Source organism: Fistularia commersonii, chromosome 12, assembly GCF_037954325.1.
Source record: "Fistularia commersonii isolate RoL2024-O1a breed Wild chromosome 12, RoL_Fcom_v1.0, whole genome shotgun sequence".
In the NCBI taxonomy this organism is placed as follows: domain Eukaryota; kingdom Metazoa; phylum Chordata; class Actinopteri; order Syngnathiformes; family Fistulariidae; genus Fistularia; species Fistularia commersonii.
Window position 1 is genome coordinate 5,872,904 of NC_141295.1, and position 16,277 is coordinate 5,889,180.

Consider the following 16,277-nt stretch of genomic DNA (forward strand, 5'->3'; position numbering starts at 1 on the left):
CAAGTAGAGTTCACACAGAAAAGAGGAAACAGGGGTCACACACACAATTAAACAAACTTAAATGTAAATAAAAATGGCAGTAAATCCCTCACCTGTGTATATTAAGATGTTTCCTCCCCGTTTATGAATCGACCCCCGGTTTTCTGCGAAAGTGTAGATACTGTTCACTGGACTAATGACAAGATGGACACAGGTGTGCGATCGTGTGACCCGGCCCAGCCAATCAGCGAGCAGCTGCTCGTCTCCTCGTTCCAGATGCGGGTGAGTCCAGCCAATCGCCTGGCGCCATCTAGTGGCGAGACTTTGAGATGACACCTGATTGGCTCCGAGGTGCTCCAGACGGCAGACAACGGCTTTGCCCGTCGGAACAGGCAAGAACAAGAAAAATAGATTGTAAAGAAGAAACATCATTAAATCCGTAAACTGTCATTATTGTCGTTTGTGGTTCCACCATCAACTCACTATTGTCATTTAGCCTCACACATGTTTGGTTATTTTTTTGATAAACACATTAACATTTTAAAATGTATTTTATTTTGTTCGTGAGCGAGATATGACGTATTTCCGGTGAGCCCTCGACGTCACATCCGCAGGAGCCAAGAGTCCGGGAGTGTGTGGTGTCCACCTTTGTGCCGCTTCATCTTCTTTTGTTGGTTGTTTGTTCTCTGATACAAAAATACTTGAGTCAAAATTTGTGGATAAAGAAGAGACATTCTTGAAATAAAGAGAGTTTCCTCCCCGTCGGGGAATCGAACCCCGGTCTTCCGCGTGACAGGCGGAGATACTGTCCACTATACTAACGAGGAGCTGTGATTTAAAGTTGTAAATAAGTGAGTAGATCCAACTGTGCGTGAGATATCTGTAAATAGAATGTTTGACAGCAATGGAAAAAGTGGATTTACGACTTCAGTCTCTCTTCATATATTGATGGTGTCCGTAGTGTAGTGGTTATCACGTTCGCCTCACACGCGAAAGGTCCCCGGTTCGAAACCGGGCGGAAACATGTTGCGTTTTAAATCCCGGTCTGGAGTACCTTACCTTGTTTTCTCCAGCGCGATCATAATACATATCTGAGAAGGGTTTTTGTGTTGCCTCCTACAAGTCTTTTCATTCAAAGTACCTTCTATGATATCTGCCATACCTTTTTCAGGTGCCAGTAGTGTAAAATGTATTCTGTCTTGCAACAGCTAACCTTCATTCCTGTCCTTTCCAGAGCATACCTCCCCCTGTCGATTGTCCTCCACCGGTTCCCTGCTGTCTCTACAGATCACCATGTCATCTGCAAGCATCATTCCTGTGTAACCTCATCTCTACGCCTGTCCATCACTGCAAACAGGAAGGGGCTCAGAGCGGATTTCTGATGTCGCCCCACCTCCACCTCGATCTTCTCTGTTACCCCTACAACACACCTCACCGCTGTCTCACAGCAAGCATACATGTCCTGCACCAGTCTAAAATACTTTAAAATACTTCTGTCACTCTGGACTTCCTCATACAGTACCATAGTTCCTCTCTCGGCACCCGGTCAGATGCTTTTTCTAGGTCTAAGAAGGCACAGTGCAGCTTCCTTCTCGGAAGGAAGCACGTGGGAATAGGAAGCACCTTCTCGACCAACATTTTGAAATTAAATACTGCATTTGTAGAACTCTTTCTAGGCATGAAACCACAGTTCTGCTCACAAAGGCTGACCATCCTCTCACAACTTAATATCATATCTCTGGTATGAACAAGTCAGGCAGTGCAAAAGTAGGAATTCAAAGCCTGGCATGTAAAGTTGGACAAATATGATGGCTGCTAGACTACAGAAAGTAAGTAGGGAACAGCAAGACAGGAAGAAGCAGCTTCATTCAAATGGATGTGTGTTCGTACCAACAGCGGTCACACAGCAAAGAAGAAACTGGGTCACACACACACAATTGTTAGCATGACTCTTCCTATTGAAGCCCGCAGTATCCGCTCGCTTAGGTGGCTGGTATATGGCTTTATTTTTAATACTGTTGTGCCTGCTAGCTTTACTCATTAGCATGCAGGTTCCCGTCAACCCTGTTGTGTCCCCTACCTTTGTTAGGATGTAGTTCGTTAGCATGCAGCCTTCTGTTTAGCCCGCTATTATCAGCTAGGTTAGGGCGTTCAAGTGTAGCATCTGTGTCCACAAGCTTAGCTCATTAGGGTGTCACTTCACCGTGAACTCACTTCAATCAATTTAGCCTCAGACATGAACATCTCGCCTAAGAGCCTTGTTTGTTTGATTAAAGATTGGATAAACACATTAAATTTTGTTACTGTATTTTATTTTTGTTAGTGATCGAGATATGATGTATTTCTGATGAGGTCCTGACGTCACATCCGCAGCTGGTTGTGCGTCAGTGTGTGGATATTTTGTTCTCTGGTACAAAGAAGCAAATATACATGAGTTAAAATGTGTGGAAAATGACAACTCTGGGACATCTCTGGGTAAAAGAGATGCCTTCTCCCAGCCTTCCGTGTGACAGGCAACAGTGGCCTACTTACATTAATGAATAAACCCTTTAAGAGACTGAAGCAGATGTGAATCTTTGAGTGCCGTTGACACACAGCCAGCTGGAAAGGACAGGGATCAATTGAGGAACAAAACGCCGAAAATCCGCTTTCTCTGTTGAAAGAAGAGGATCTTAACCTATCTTTTTCCAACTTGAAATTTGATGACTTTTCCTAAAGGGACCCCATCATTAGAAAAAGTGATACTTTTTTTTTGTTTATGTTTCCATGTGGGCTGTACACCACTAGGGTACAAAGATTGTCTTATGGGTCATTTTTGACCCGTGAATTATAAAAGCATTTAAACACCAGAAAAAGTTCAAAGGCCACACACAAACACTCTCTAATACACATATACACACACACACACACGCATCAAAGAAACTTATTGGATTGATGGATGAATTGAACTTGCATTTGACCTGCACTGCACTCTTGATCTGCAGCTCACCTCTCACATCACACAAGCTCCCAGACAACACCAAAACAATCTCAGACATGATGAAAACTAATTCATTATAGAGGATATAAAGGTACCCTGAATCAACGGAGCCCTAGTTGGCTCCTTACTGAAGCCATGAGTAGACGTTTCACCGTCCAACACGTCCTGGATGAGATCATTTCAGGAGCTCAGGAGGAACAAGAGGATGAAGATGTATTTGAAGAGGAAGATGGGGAGGAATACAACCCAGAGGATGATGATGCATCTTCAGATGAAGAAGAAATCCTTCAAGCTGACAGAGAGACATTTTTGCCAAAGAACAGCAACATTGCATGGTCCTCATCAACCAGGGAAGAACAGCAGCACCAAACATCATCAGGATGACTCCAGGGCCGACAAGGTATTCAGCCGCCCATGTCCAGGACATCTTATCCACCTTTCTCCTGTTCATCACACCGGCCATCGAAAAAATCATCCCGGAGAATACAAATTTGGAGGGCTTTCGGAAATATGGAGAAAACTGGAAAAATACGGATGAGATTGACCTGCGTGGCTACAAAGGGCTTTTGATATTAGCAGGTGTATATAGGTCTCGTGGCGAGGCAACAAATAGTCTCTGGGATGCAGAGAGTGGAAGGGCAGTTTTGAAAAGGAAAGAAAAGGAAGACGACCACGGTTGGCGCCGTTCGGAAGAATCGGCCCGAACTCCCCCCCGCACTCCTCGCAACAAGAGGGAGAGCGGTCTTCTCATCGAGGTTTGCCTTCACGCCCGCCACCGCTCTTGTTTCTTATCCTCCAAAAAGGAACAAGAAGGTGGTCCCGCTTAGCGCACCGCACAAGACAGCTGAAATCAGTGACGGTGAGGACAGGAAGCCAGCCATCATTCTGGTCTATAACTGCAATAAAGGAGGCGTGGACGACCTCGACGAGGTTACCGGAACCTACGGTTGCAGAAGGATGACTGCACGCTGGCCCCTGGTCACGCCTTTGTGATATGGCAGGAGATCAACCCGACCTGGATGTCAGGGAAGAGAAATAAGAGAAGGATGTTCCTTGAGCAGTTGGGGAAGGCTCTTGTCACCCCGTGCATTGAGAGAAGGGAGCGCCTGCCCCGCACAGAAGCCTCCGCGGCCATTGTGGAAGCCGTTCAGGCGGCCGAAACCTGCCCCGATCCACCCGAGGCTACGGCCGGGTCGGTCAAAAGAAAAAGGTGCCACTTCTGCCCCTGGAAGAAAGACTGCAAGACAAAAGCTGTGTGCTGCACATGTGAGAAATACATCTGCAAAAAACATTCTCACCTTCACACATTCTGTCCTACATGTGCTAAATAGAGTTGATGTTGAAAATAGTTCACAAAGTCAAGCAACATTTTGTTGTTTTCTTGTGTTATGAGAGAAGTGGGTTTTTTTTTAATTCACTTCCTAAAAAATATAAAAGAATAAACTGTTGACAAAAATGTTCCAGATTGTTGACTGTTTTTTTTATTCCCTTTCTATATAATTAATTCAGAGATAATGACTTCAAATTTATATAATAGCAATAATAAACCTTAACGGTGTAAAAAAAACCTGTTATGACAGTTGGTTTTTGGTTAAAAAAAAAAGGTGGAATCATGTTTACTGGTGATCCTCTTTTTTTTAATGTGTAACAATAAATTTGTCTCTGCATTCTGTCTCTCATAGTTGAATTGTACCGATGATGAAAATGACAGGCCTCGCTCATCTTTTTCAGAGGGTTTTCTTGAGACTGTTTCTCAGCCGGTGTGAGATCGCACATTTTTATCTTGTTCAATTCTCCTCAAAGGAGTTTACATTGGAAAGAGGAAGGAAGTTGAATTAAATGCAGCGTTGCCACCACCCCACCCTCAAACACACACTGAAGACACTTCTTTCTCACAGGTTCTTCCAGGCTAATATGAGACTGGTGTCTCTGGGTCATCTGCCGGAGCGGCGATGAGTCCGACCGAAGCGCTGAGTGGACTCGTGGTCCTGCTCCTGTCCCTCCAAGGTACCGAACTTCTCCTTTCTATTTCACGAGGGATCACACGGCGACTGACGGAAATCGCGACAGAGATGCACCTTTGTATCTGGATACCGTCCTGTTATTTCTACATTCGCCGTTTGTTTTTTGAGGAGATTTCAAGGATCGCCAAAGTGTAGAAAGTCGCCAGAGAACCGCCGAGAGTCCTCTCTCTTCAGATAACTCGGTGTTCCCGTCCCAGTTGGAGCCTGAGGTTCTGCCGCCGTCATTTCTGACCGAGCGTGCTCCTCGCCCATGCTCCTGAAGACACTTCTCGCGTCTCGAAGATTTTCCGTTCGGTCCAGTTCTAACAGACCTTTGAGAGTTTTTCGGCTTGAACATAGCGAACCATCTCGGCTCGGTCCGACCCAAAGCTCAATTTCCCCGTCTCGTGTCGGCACGTTTGAACCGAAGGGACTCAGTCAGGCGGCAGACGAGCGTCACGCAGCCTCACGCTGGATCAAAATGATCTTCCTGCGATTAAAATGCAAAGGTATTCATTGTTAAATTGTTAAAAGTTTTTCCTTCCTGTTTCCCCCCTTGATGTTGCAGTGTCTCCTTCCTACACTGAGTGGGAGGTGAAGTACAGATCCATGAGACTCTGCACACTGACAGGATTCAGTGCAGAGATAAGATGCACCTTCAACTACCCGTCATATTCAGACAGATTGCCAAATAGCAGGAATGAGTTACGCAGGACACTGTGGTTCACTGAGCAGAGAGACGGCCAACCAGTGGACCTGACAACAGAGCCTGAGTACGCAGGCCGGGTGAAGAATCAGTGTGGATACAAGCGGTGCACTCTGACAATCTCCAACCTGAGAGAGAGCGACGCTGCCACCTACACATTCAGAATCATCACTGACCTGGAAAATTACACCGGATCCCCCGGGGTCACTCTGGAAGTCAAGAGTAAGACCCCAGCAGCAACGTTTCTCCGACTGGACGTTTCCATCACACACAAATTTCAAACAAAAAAAGAAAAAAATATTCCTTTTGTGTGAAGTTAGATTTGAATGAAATATCTTTCCTGTCTTTCGTCCCTCCAGGCCTCAGGATCATAAAATACTATTATTACATGTCATGTGTCGACGGCTGTGGAACGACGTGGATTGCATATAGCTGGTTTAGAAATGGAGGGAAAATTGAAGGAGAAAGTGATTATTATTATTATTATTCCAAAGAAACTTCTGCAGACAGTGTGTCTTGTGCCATACAAGGATACGAGCGCCATCCCTCCCCTGCAGTGTGTGAGTCCCCTCTTTGTTAGCATCTCTCTTCTATTATTCTGATCTCTTTGTGACTCTGCTTGGAAATGTTCTCTCTCAGGTGTGAAGGGTTCTGTGTGCAACATGGTGACCTACACCCACAGAGACATCTGCGCCCCCAAGGGCTCGGCCGTGGACATCTCCTGCAGCTACACCGGTCCAGGGACAGTTTCGTCCACGTTCTGGTTCCGCACTGAAGGGAAGGATCGGAGGCCTCCCTCACAGCCTGAAGACATCAGGAAAAAGGCAAACTACATCGGACGTGTTGAGGTGGACGGTTCAGGGAACGGACGCTCCACACTGAGAATCAGCGACCTGAGCGAGAGCGATTCAGCAGAGTATCACTTCAGACTTGAGGGGACAGGCTTTCAGTGGAAGAACGAGTTACCTGCGACAACGCTGACCGTTACAGGTGCTGAAGAACTTTCACCGCTTCCAGACTTTGGTTCACAGCAAAGGTCGAACTCAGATTTCAACTGTATTCTGAGAGGAACATCCTCTCCCTCATAACTCTTCTCCTTCTCTTCACCATCTTCAACATACCACACTGTCGTCCGCGTGGAGGCAAACATCCGGCCGAAGCCCATCGCTTTAGAAAGCATCGGCTGCTTCTTTACAATGACATTATCCCCGCTCTCTCTTTGGTATCCAGCTCTGCAGGTTCAGGTCAGGAGGACAAACAACTATAAGAACATGGTGGAAGTGGAGCTGTTGTGTCACAGCAGCTGCAGCTCAGTGGGTCGTTTTTCCTACATCTGGATGCTGAACGGAAGTGAGATCCCCTCCCAGAAGAAGGATCACCTGAAGGTCCATTTGAGTCCCGCAGAGTTTGTCTCCTGTGCTTTGGAAGGACATCTTCAGCACCCATCTCCGCCGCTGTGTGAGTTTTCCTTCATTCTTATTGGAAAACCAAACAACCTGAAGAGTCCAGCCTGAAGCCGTCATCCTGCCGTCCACTTGCAGGGGAAAGTTAAACATGCTGACTTGTAACTGCATGTCTTTTGTTTCCACATCTTCACCCCCAGATGCTCTGGATGTCCCCCGGGTGTCGTTCAGTGCTGCTGACATCCTGGAGGGCAGCTCAGTGACTCTGACCTGCCTTAGCGCTCTGGGGGAGACAGTGAAGTACCTCTGGTACAAGATTGGAAGGGAAAACACCACGGTGGGCACAGAAAGACAACTCCTCCTCAGTCCAGTTCGGAGCTCAGACTCCGGGAAGTATTACTGCACCGTTGAAAATGTGCCGGGGTCGAAGTCGTCTGAGGCCGTCCACATCGATGTGAAATGTGAGTCACAGAGGTTATTTGACAAAACTACATCCATTAAAGTCTGTCCCTCGTAAACTTGTTGCAGCTCAGGTCATGTGGGTAAACAGGCACGTCTTCAAACATCACCGCCCACATACTTCACATGCCTGCTTTACGTTGGTCAGCAATCCGGAGGGTTCGGCAGATGGGACGCTCCTCGTGCAGAACTCGTTCCTGCTCGGCAATATGGAATAACCTTCTTTGACAAACGTTCTCTCCCAGACGCTCCAAGGCTCCCCGTGGTGTCGATAAGCCCGGCGAACACCGTGATGGAGGGCAGCTCAGTCAACCTGAGCTGCAACAGTGATGCAAACCCAGAAGCCACGTACGTCTGGCAGAAGGAGAACAACGTTTCTCTTCTAGCCGCCGGACGGCTCCTCACCATCACTGAGGTTCTAGTTGAAGACAGTGGGAACTACAGCTGTCAGGTGGAGAACACAAGAGGGCGCCACCAGGCTACCGTACATCTCCTTGTCAAGGCCAGTAAGTCGTGGCTGTTTGACGTCGTCTCTCTTCATCTTTGTCTGTGAAGAGTTCGGGAGGAACAGTCCAGTTGTCAGTGATCCGAAATGTCCTCTTGGTGTCTCTCCATTTCCCGGATTCAATGGACGCGGTGGCAGAAGGATCAATCGCTGCTCTTTTCATTCGGGTCCTGGTTTTGCTCCTGGTCACCCTGTTTCTCAGGTAAGTGCCTCAAGGTTGACACCCACAGGCTTTCCCTTGAGTTTAACATGAGTACTCAAGATCTGGTCTTTCCTGCCTCCCAGTAAAAAGATGTTCGAGTGGAACCGGACGGGGAAGCAGAGGTGAGGAACCAGATCTTCCTCAAACCTCCTTGACCAGCAGACTGAAGCCCCTCCGTCTCCTCAGGAACACCTGTACCAGAACTCCTCGGCCGGAGCAGGAGCAACGGCAGCAGGGCCGGACGGTGACCTTGCATACTCCACTGTGACCTTCAAGAAAAGCCATGAAGAACCCGTCTACTCCATCGTCCTTCAAACCAAAGGCCTCGGCCTGAGCGGTGAGGATGAAGAGAAGGAAAGGGATGAGGATTAGGTGGAGTACAGTGTTATCAAATATCCAGGGTGAGTCCTGGAGATTCTCCCAGGACCCCCTCTGTTGCCGAGAGCCTGCTTTTCATTGGTGGTTGCTACGGTAACGCCGACAGCTTTTAGAACGCAGACCTTCCCCCTCATGTCGTAAGTGCGCCGCTGCTGTGCGATAAAGGCCAAAGTCTGTCGGGCCATGGAGGGTTTGTCACAACCAGGGACTTTGTCTAAAACTGTAAGATCTTTTACTTTTGACACTTCCATGAAGCTCTTGCAGGACATTGTTAATCCCCTGCATGAAACCTGCGAGCAGTAGGCGGGTCCTCCGAGCAGCGTCCGGGGAGCAGCCGTGGATTCGCTGCCTTGCTCACCGACTCTCCGGCAGGCCAGAAGAAGAACGGGAATCCACCCATTCAACTGCTTTCTTTGTTGCTCCTTCCTACAACCCATCCATCATCTACGCTTATCCTGCCCTCACTATTTTAAAATAAAGAGGATTTCAAACTCACTGAACAAGTGACTAATGTGTCACTTATTTCCTACTTCAGCCCATCAATGAATCATTATTAACATCCATCCATCTTCCCTCGTTTAGCCGGAATCGGGTGGCAGGGGCAGCAGCCGGAGCAGTGAGGCCAAGACCTCCCTCTCCCCCGCCATATGGTCCAGCTCCTTTTGGGGACCCCAAGACGTTCCCAGGCCAGCCTGGAGACATGGTCTCTCCAGTGTGTCCTGGCTCTTCCCCAAGATGGACATGCCTGGAAAACCTCCCCTGCAAGGTGTCCAGGAGTCCCCGCATCTGACTCCTCTCCTCTACTTCGAGCTCCTCCCAGATGACCCAACTTCTCACCCCGTCTCTAAGGGAGAGTCTGGCCACCCTGCGGAGGAAAGTCCCTTCGTCCGCTTCTTTCATCTCGTTCTTTAGGTCACCACCCACAGCTCGTGACCATAGGTGAGGGTGGGAATGTAGATCGACCAGTAAATTGAGAGCTTCGCCTTTTGGCTCAGCTCCCTCTTCACCACGACAGACCGGTACAGAGTCCGCATTGTTACAGAAAGGTGTCCATATGTGATAACACTCGCTGTTGTTGTCCAATCATCTAGAAGCTCTCCCTGACCACCCAGAGCCTTTCTCAACTCCTCCCTTTTCAGCTTCCACCACTTTGTCCTCTGCTCTGCCTTTGTCCTCTTCATCTTCCTTGTCACCAGAGTCATCCTACAAACCACCATCCTATGCTGCCTGCTTACACTCTCACCTACAACTACTCTGCAGTCACTGATCTCTTTCAGGTCACCTCATCTGTTCAAGATGTAGTCTACCTAAGTGCTCCTACCTCTGCTCTTATAAGTTACCCTAAGTTCCTGTCTTTTCTGGAAAAAAAGGGCTCACTGCAGCCCTTGTGAACTCCGTTCTTCCACGTGACAAGCAGAGATACTGTCCACTCTGCTGTCTAAATGGAAGAGAAAGACCAACAATTTTAGAGTACAATAAGACTGAATTTATTTTGAACAACATACTTTGCTATAACAAAGTAACTTAATAACAAGAAAAGTGCTTCTTAATTATAATGCTACTAAACGTGACCGCAGGTTCGCCTTCATGTTTTCTAGGTGCGAGAACGACCGTCCATTGTCAATATTATAACAAGCAGCTGGTCTGCAGGCTGAAGTTTTTTTCTGTCCATTTGTGTTTACTTGCCAGCTCTGCTTATTTACCCACACGTCCGAAAACTTCAGGTCAGCATCTTCTGATCTAAATGGAAGAAGACCAACAATGTGTGTTTTATAATAAGACTCTGTTAAAACATGTTGTTCAAAATAAATGAAAAGGTATTTATTAATAAGAAAAGTAGTTCTTACTATTAAAGCGACTTCTGGTGGTGCAGGGTTTTGCTAATGTCTTTGCAGTCTGGTTGATGGTGGTGAGGTTCAGCTTCATGCAGGCGTTTAGGCTTCCGTCTGTTAAGTGTGAACGCAAGTTTGTTTTGATGTGTTTTAGGTGTGAGAACGACCGCTCGCATGCATATGTAGATCCAAACACGGTCAATACGGCAAGACTCACACGCTGCGGTGTTTTGTACGTGACGGGAAGCGCGTTCCAGGTTTTGACAAGCAGCTGGTCTGCAGGCTGAGGTTTTTTCATGTCTGTCCATTTGTGTTTACTTGCCAGCTCTGCTTGCTCTCGCGCAAGTCTCTCCAAATCATCATGATCAGCAGAAGTTCAAAGACTCAAAGTCAGTGTTTAAATACCAAAACATCACATTTATTCACAAAATACTTTCATAACAAGCAATGCAGAAGGAGGAATTAAAAACCTAGTGTGTAAAACTGGACCGCACAGTTTTGAACAGTGTTCATACAAATAGAGATCTCACAGACACTAACTAAACTAAACTAACTAAAATGTAAATAAACAGTGCAGGAAATCACTCACCTGTGGATATTAAGATGTTTACTAGATGTTTACTGTCCACTGGACTCAGGAGATGGACATAAAGATGTGCAATCAGGTGACCAGATCCAGCCAATCAGCGAGCAGCTGCTCATCTCCTGATTCCACACGCAGGTGAGTCTAGCCAATCATCTGGCGCCATCTAGTGGCGAGACTTTGCTATGACAGCTGATTGGCTCCGAGGTGCTCCAGATATATGGCTTTATTTCTACCACAGTCGAGCTTCACTCTTTAGCTTGCAGCTTTCTAGCAACCCTGTTGTGTCCCTTAGCTTAGTGCGTTAGCATGAAACCTTCTGTTACAAGAGTTAAAATGAAATACACAAAAGGTAATAAATCAAAAAAAAGAGTGTTTCCTCCCCGTCGGGGAATCGAACGCTGGTTTTCCGCATGACAGGTGAAGATACTGTCCAGTAAACTAACATAGAGACACACTGACAGACTGTAAAAATCTCAAAAGATAACTTTTAACGGTTTGTTCCTCACTGACCCTTGTCCCTTCTGTTAGAATATTCCGTTATAATACATTGTGTTTACATACATTCATTGTATTTACTTATTTTGATTGTAGTCCTTGTGTGACGTGAGGACGCTCACGTCAAGAGAGGGACTTGCAAAATCTCCTACGTCAAATGATAGAATCTCCAACCTCACATCATTATTTCACTATCAATTTCAAAGACTGTAAAATGTAACTGCGAGACCCCATCATGTAAGGTGAAGGAATGCACTACCCTGCTGTTCCAATGACACCCCGGGGATAATCGACTAGAGCCAGGGGTCGGAGGAAGTCATTATCAGGACTTCTTCCGAACCGCGACTTCGATCAAAGCACGGTTTTACACAACCCAGGTGCTCATATTCCTAGAGAGCGTAAACCAGGGGTCAGGAGAAGTTTGCCAGGACTTCTTCCGATCAGCGGCTTCGATCGAAGCGCAGTTTACGAGGCCCCGCAGCCCAGATGGCCGCACTCCTAGAGAGCGTAAAACCGGGGGGGTCGGGGAAGCCATTGTCAGGACTTCCTCCGACCCTTTTGGCCAAAAGGTATAAAATGAGCCTGATCCTTTGGATCGGGGCCAGAACTTCTTCATCTACACATTCGACTGGACGCGTCTCAGCGGGTGTCTGGAGGAGCCGAACGATCCTCGCGGGGTGACATTCATTCTGGCCCGGGATATCTCCTAAGTGTATTTTCCTGACTTTGAATAAACCATTCTTGCTTGATTAGTTCCTGGCCGTTGTGACGTTTTTCCCTGAATGATAATCTGAACACACCGGGGCAACAAAGTCCGGTCCCGTGGCAGGAGCCACAAAAACGGACAATACTTTCATGACAAGCAATGCAGAAGGAGGAATTAAAAACCTAGTGTGTAAAACTGGACCGCACAGTTTTGAACAGTGTTCATACAAATAGAGATCTCACAGACACTAACTAAACAAAACTAACTAAAATGTAAATAAACAGGGCAGGAAATCACTCACCTGTGGATATTAAGATGTTTACTAGATGTTTACTGTCCACTGGACTCAGGAGATGGACATATAGATGTGCGATCAGGTGACCAGATCCAGCCAATCAGCGAGCAGCTGCTCATCTCCTGATTCCAGACGCAGGTGAGTCTAGCCAATCATCTGGCGCCATCTAGTGGCGAGACTTTGCTACGACAGCTGATTGGCTCCGAGGTGCTCCAGATATATGGCTTTATTTCTACCACAGTCTCGCTTCACTCTTTAGCTTGCAGCTTTCTAGCAACCCTGTTGTGTCCCTTAGCTTAGTGCGTTAGCATGAAACCTTCTGTTACAAGAGTTAAAATGAAATACACAAAAGGTAATGAATCAAAAAAAGAGTGTTTCCTCCCCGTCGGGGAATCGAACGCCGTTTTTTTCCGCATGACAGGAGAAGATACTGTCCAGTAAACTAACATAGAGACACATTGACAGACTGTAAAAATCTCAAAAGATAACTTTTAACGGTTTGTTCCTCACTGACCCTTGTCCCTTCCAACTGCCTGCAACCTGTAAATAAAACGTGCATCCACTTCTTCAGTCTCTATGAATATTAGCGGTTTAATGAATTCAGTTCTTCTTCTTCTTCTTTTGGCTTTTCCCGTCAGGGGTCGCCACAGCGAGTCAATCTTCTCCATCTAACCCTATTCTCTGTATCTTCCTCTCTCACACCAGCTACCTTCATATCCTCTCTCACTACGTCCATAAATCTTCTCTTTGGTCTTCCTCGAGACCTATTGCCTGGCAGCTCCAATTCCAGCATCCGTCTACCAATATATTCACTATCTCTTCTCTGTACATGACCGAACCATCTCAGTCTGGCTTCTCTGACCTTCTCTCCAAAACCTTAAAATATCCATCTTCATTCGGTCGTGGATTCGACACACCTGAGCCAATCTGCCTCCTGAAATGAATCTTGCAAAGCTAAAAAGACCAAATCCTTGGATGCAACTTATCAATATATCTGGGAAATGCTTCCCTCTTCATCTCCATGACAAACATTGCAGAATTAGGAATTTAAAGGCCAGCCTGTAACCTTTGGCATGTTAGGAGAAAAGATTCAAGAGATTCAAAGCATTGATTGTCGTAGTGTAGAAACGGGTTTTCCTGCACGGTGAAATTCCTACTTTGCTGTCCGCAGTGCATCTGGATATGAATTAATGAGAAACGATGATCACCTTTTGCAGCCTCGCTGTTTCGCGGATCTTTTTAATGCTTATTTTTTACGGTAGACCAACAATCTCCGGGCCTCGTCTCTGTACAACTTGCCAAATTTAAGTTTGCAAATTTTCTCCATGATGAGGACGAAAAGTTCCGCGCCGGCAAAGGCACCCGACGACGCGCCCAAATTTAAGAGGAAGTTGTTAACTATCCCAGAAAAAGAGAAACTTGTGGACATGCTGAATGAAGGTAGCAGGTATGCGGCTGGAGGGCGTCGTTACCGAATAAATGAATCTTCGGTTTGTTACATAAAATAACGAGGACGACAGCGGCGATAAGTTTTAACAAGGATGCAACAAGGGTTGTGAGCGTCCGCAACGAGACCACGGCAAGGATGGAGTCGGCTTTAGCTTCATGACGGCGGGAAAAACAACATTATACTGGATGCAAATGTTATCGACAGGGTTTGAAGTGTTTTAGATGAACGTCGGAATATATGTGTCTGATATTAATAAGATGGAATCGACGTTGTTTGGTCATTAAAGAAGTAAACAAAGAGTGTTTCGCAGACAGGTGGAGATACTGTCCACGATACGAACGTGAGATGAAGATGATCTGAGAAGATCCAGCTGACCAGGATTCTCCTTTTAGTTGTAAATTGAGAAATCATGACAGGCATTGGGCAGGTTTCCGTAGTGTAGTGGTTATCACGTTCGCCTCACACGCGAAAGGTCCTCGGTTCGAAACCGGGCGGAAACATTTTTTTGGTACCACTTTGGATCATCCGACCCTGTTTCCTCCACAAGTCAGAAGAAGAGGAGCACTCACCTGTGGATATTAGGACTTTTCCTCTCAGGCTTCCCAGTCCACTGGGCACAGGTGTGCGATCATGTGACCACGTCCGGCCAATCGGCGAGCAGCTGCTCGTCTCCACATTCCAGGAGCAGGTGAGTCGAGTTTGCAGCAGGAAGGAGAACCAGGCGTTTCAGCCAATCTTCTGGCTTCATCTCCTGGCGAGGCTTTGCAATGACACTTGTTTGGTTCCAAGGTGCTCCGTATGTCTTTGCCCGTCGCAAAATATGGCGAGAAAAATATAAATCGGAAATAGAATTCTTCCCATAAAGTGTGAGGTGTTTCCGATGTGCTCTAAAAAAAAAAAAAAAAAAAACAAATTCCAACGTTATCACTATTGCAATAAAACCAATATGCTTAAACACCCTGGATTTCGGGAACAGCCTGCGGACGTATTAGAAGACAGACTGTTCTGTCTGGTGAATTAAAAAGAGGTTGATCAGAAAAAACACCTTTTTCTGGATGAAAGTGTTCACCTCCACCATTTCCACCCATTTTGTAAAATCTACCACCATCTGTCCCTCTGCATTCCTATCCTGGATACCAAATCTGCCCATCACTTCTTCATCCCCTCTATTGCCTTCACCAACATGTCCATTGAAGTCTGCACCAATGACCACTCTCTCATTTCTGGGAATATTCTGCATCACTTCATCCAACTCTTTCATGAACTTCTCCTTCTCTTCAGATTCACATCCCACCTGTGGTTCATAGCCACTTCCAATACTGAGCAGCACACGTTCAATGTCCAGTTTCAGACTCATAAGTCTATCTGACCTTCTTTTCACCTCGAGGACGTTCCTAACAGACTCCTCCTTCAAGATAACTCCTACTCCATTTCTCTTCTTGTCAGTACCATAATAGTACAACTTAAAGCTGCTCCTAAGCTTCTAGCCTTACTACCTTTCCACCTGGTCTCCTGGACACACAGTATGTCCACCTTCCTTCTCTGCATCATGTCCACCAACTCTCTACCTTTTCCTGTCATAGTCCAGATATTCAAAGTCCCTCCTCTCAGTCCCAGAATCTTTCCTTTCCTCTTCTCTCTCTGCTTCTGATGCTCATGTCAAAGTCAAACCAAATGGCTCCATTAGTTCATCAGGATGTATTTCGAGTTGTTTACGTGGAGAAACATATGAGCTGGAGATGATGAGTTTCCTCTCCGTCGGGGAAGCAAACTCCGCTCCTCCACGTAACAGGCAGAGATACTGTCCACTATGCTGTGGACAGTATGTGCAGTGGAATTACAGCTCCAAGCTCATCCTGACTTCTGTGCTGGTCACCGATTGTCCACAACTAACACCATGGTCAGGAATGAAGGTGTCCATATTTGCACTTGGAACCAAGACACCTGAGGCCACGGTTCTTCGATCGACCTTGTGGTCGTGTTGTCGGACTTGAGGCTGCATATCCTGGACACTCGGTGAAGGGTAGGGCGGAGCTGATGACACTAGCTGTTGTTGTCCAATCATCTAGAAGCTCACCCTGACCACCTGGAGCCTTTCTCAACTCCTCCCTGAAAACCATGCAACACTCCTCCCTTTTCAGCTTCCACCACTTTGTCCTCTTCATCTTCCTTGTCACCAGAGTCATCCTACAAACCACCATCCTATGCTGCCTGCTTACGCTCTCACCAACAACTATGTTGGAGTCACTGATCTATTTCAGGTCACCTCGTCTATACAAGATGTAGTCTACCAACTGT

The 16,277-nt window shown here is 46.6% G+C and overlaps 1 protein-coding gene, 1 non-coding gene and 1 pseudogene across 5 annotated transcripts in view; 1 reads left to right on the plus strand and 2 right to left on the minus strand.

Annotated features, from left to right (window-relative positions):
* The window catches only part of LOC147228530 (cytokine receptor common subunit beta-like), a 176,375-nt gene that overhangs the window by 49,070 nt on the left and 111,028 nt on the right, over positions 1-16,277 (minus strand). The window lies entirely within an intron of this gene.
* LOC147228537 (uncharacterized) lies at positions 184-4,509 on the plus strand (annotated as a pseudogene).
* Positions 735-806, minus strand: trnad-guc (transfer RNA aspartic acid (anticodon GUC)). The gene has a single exon. It is a non-coding gene; the product is annotated as a tRNA-Asp (tRNA).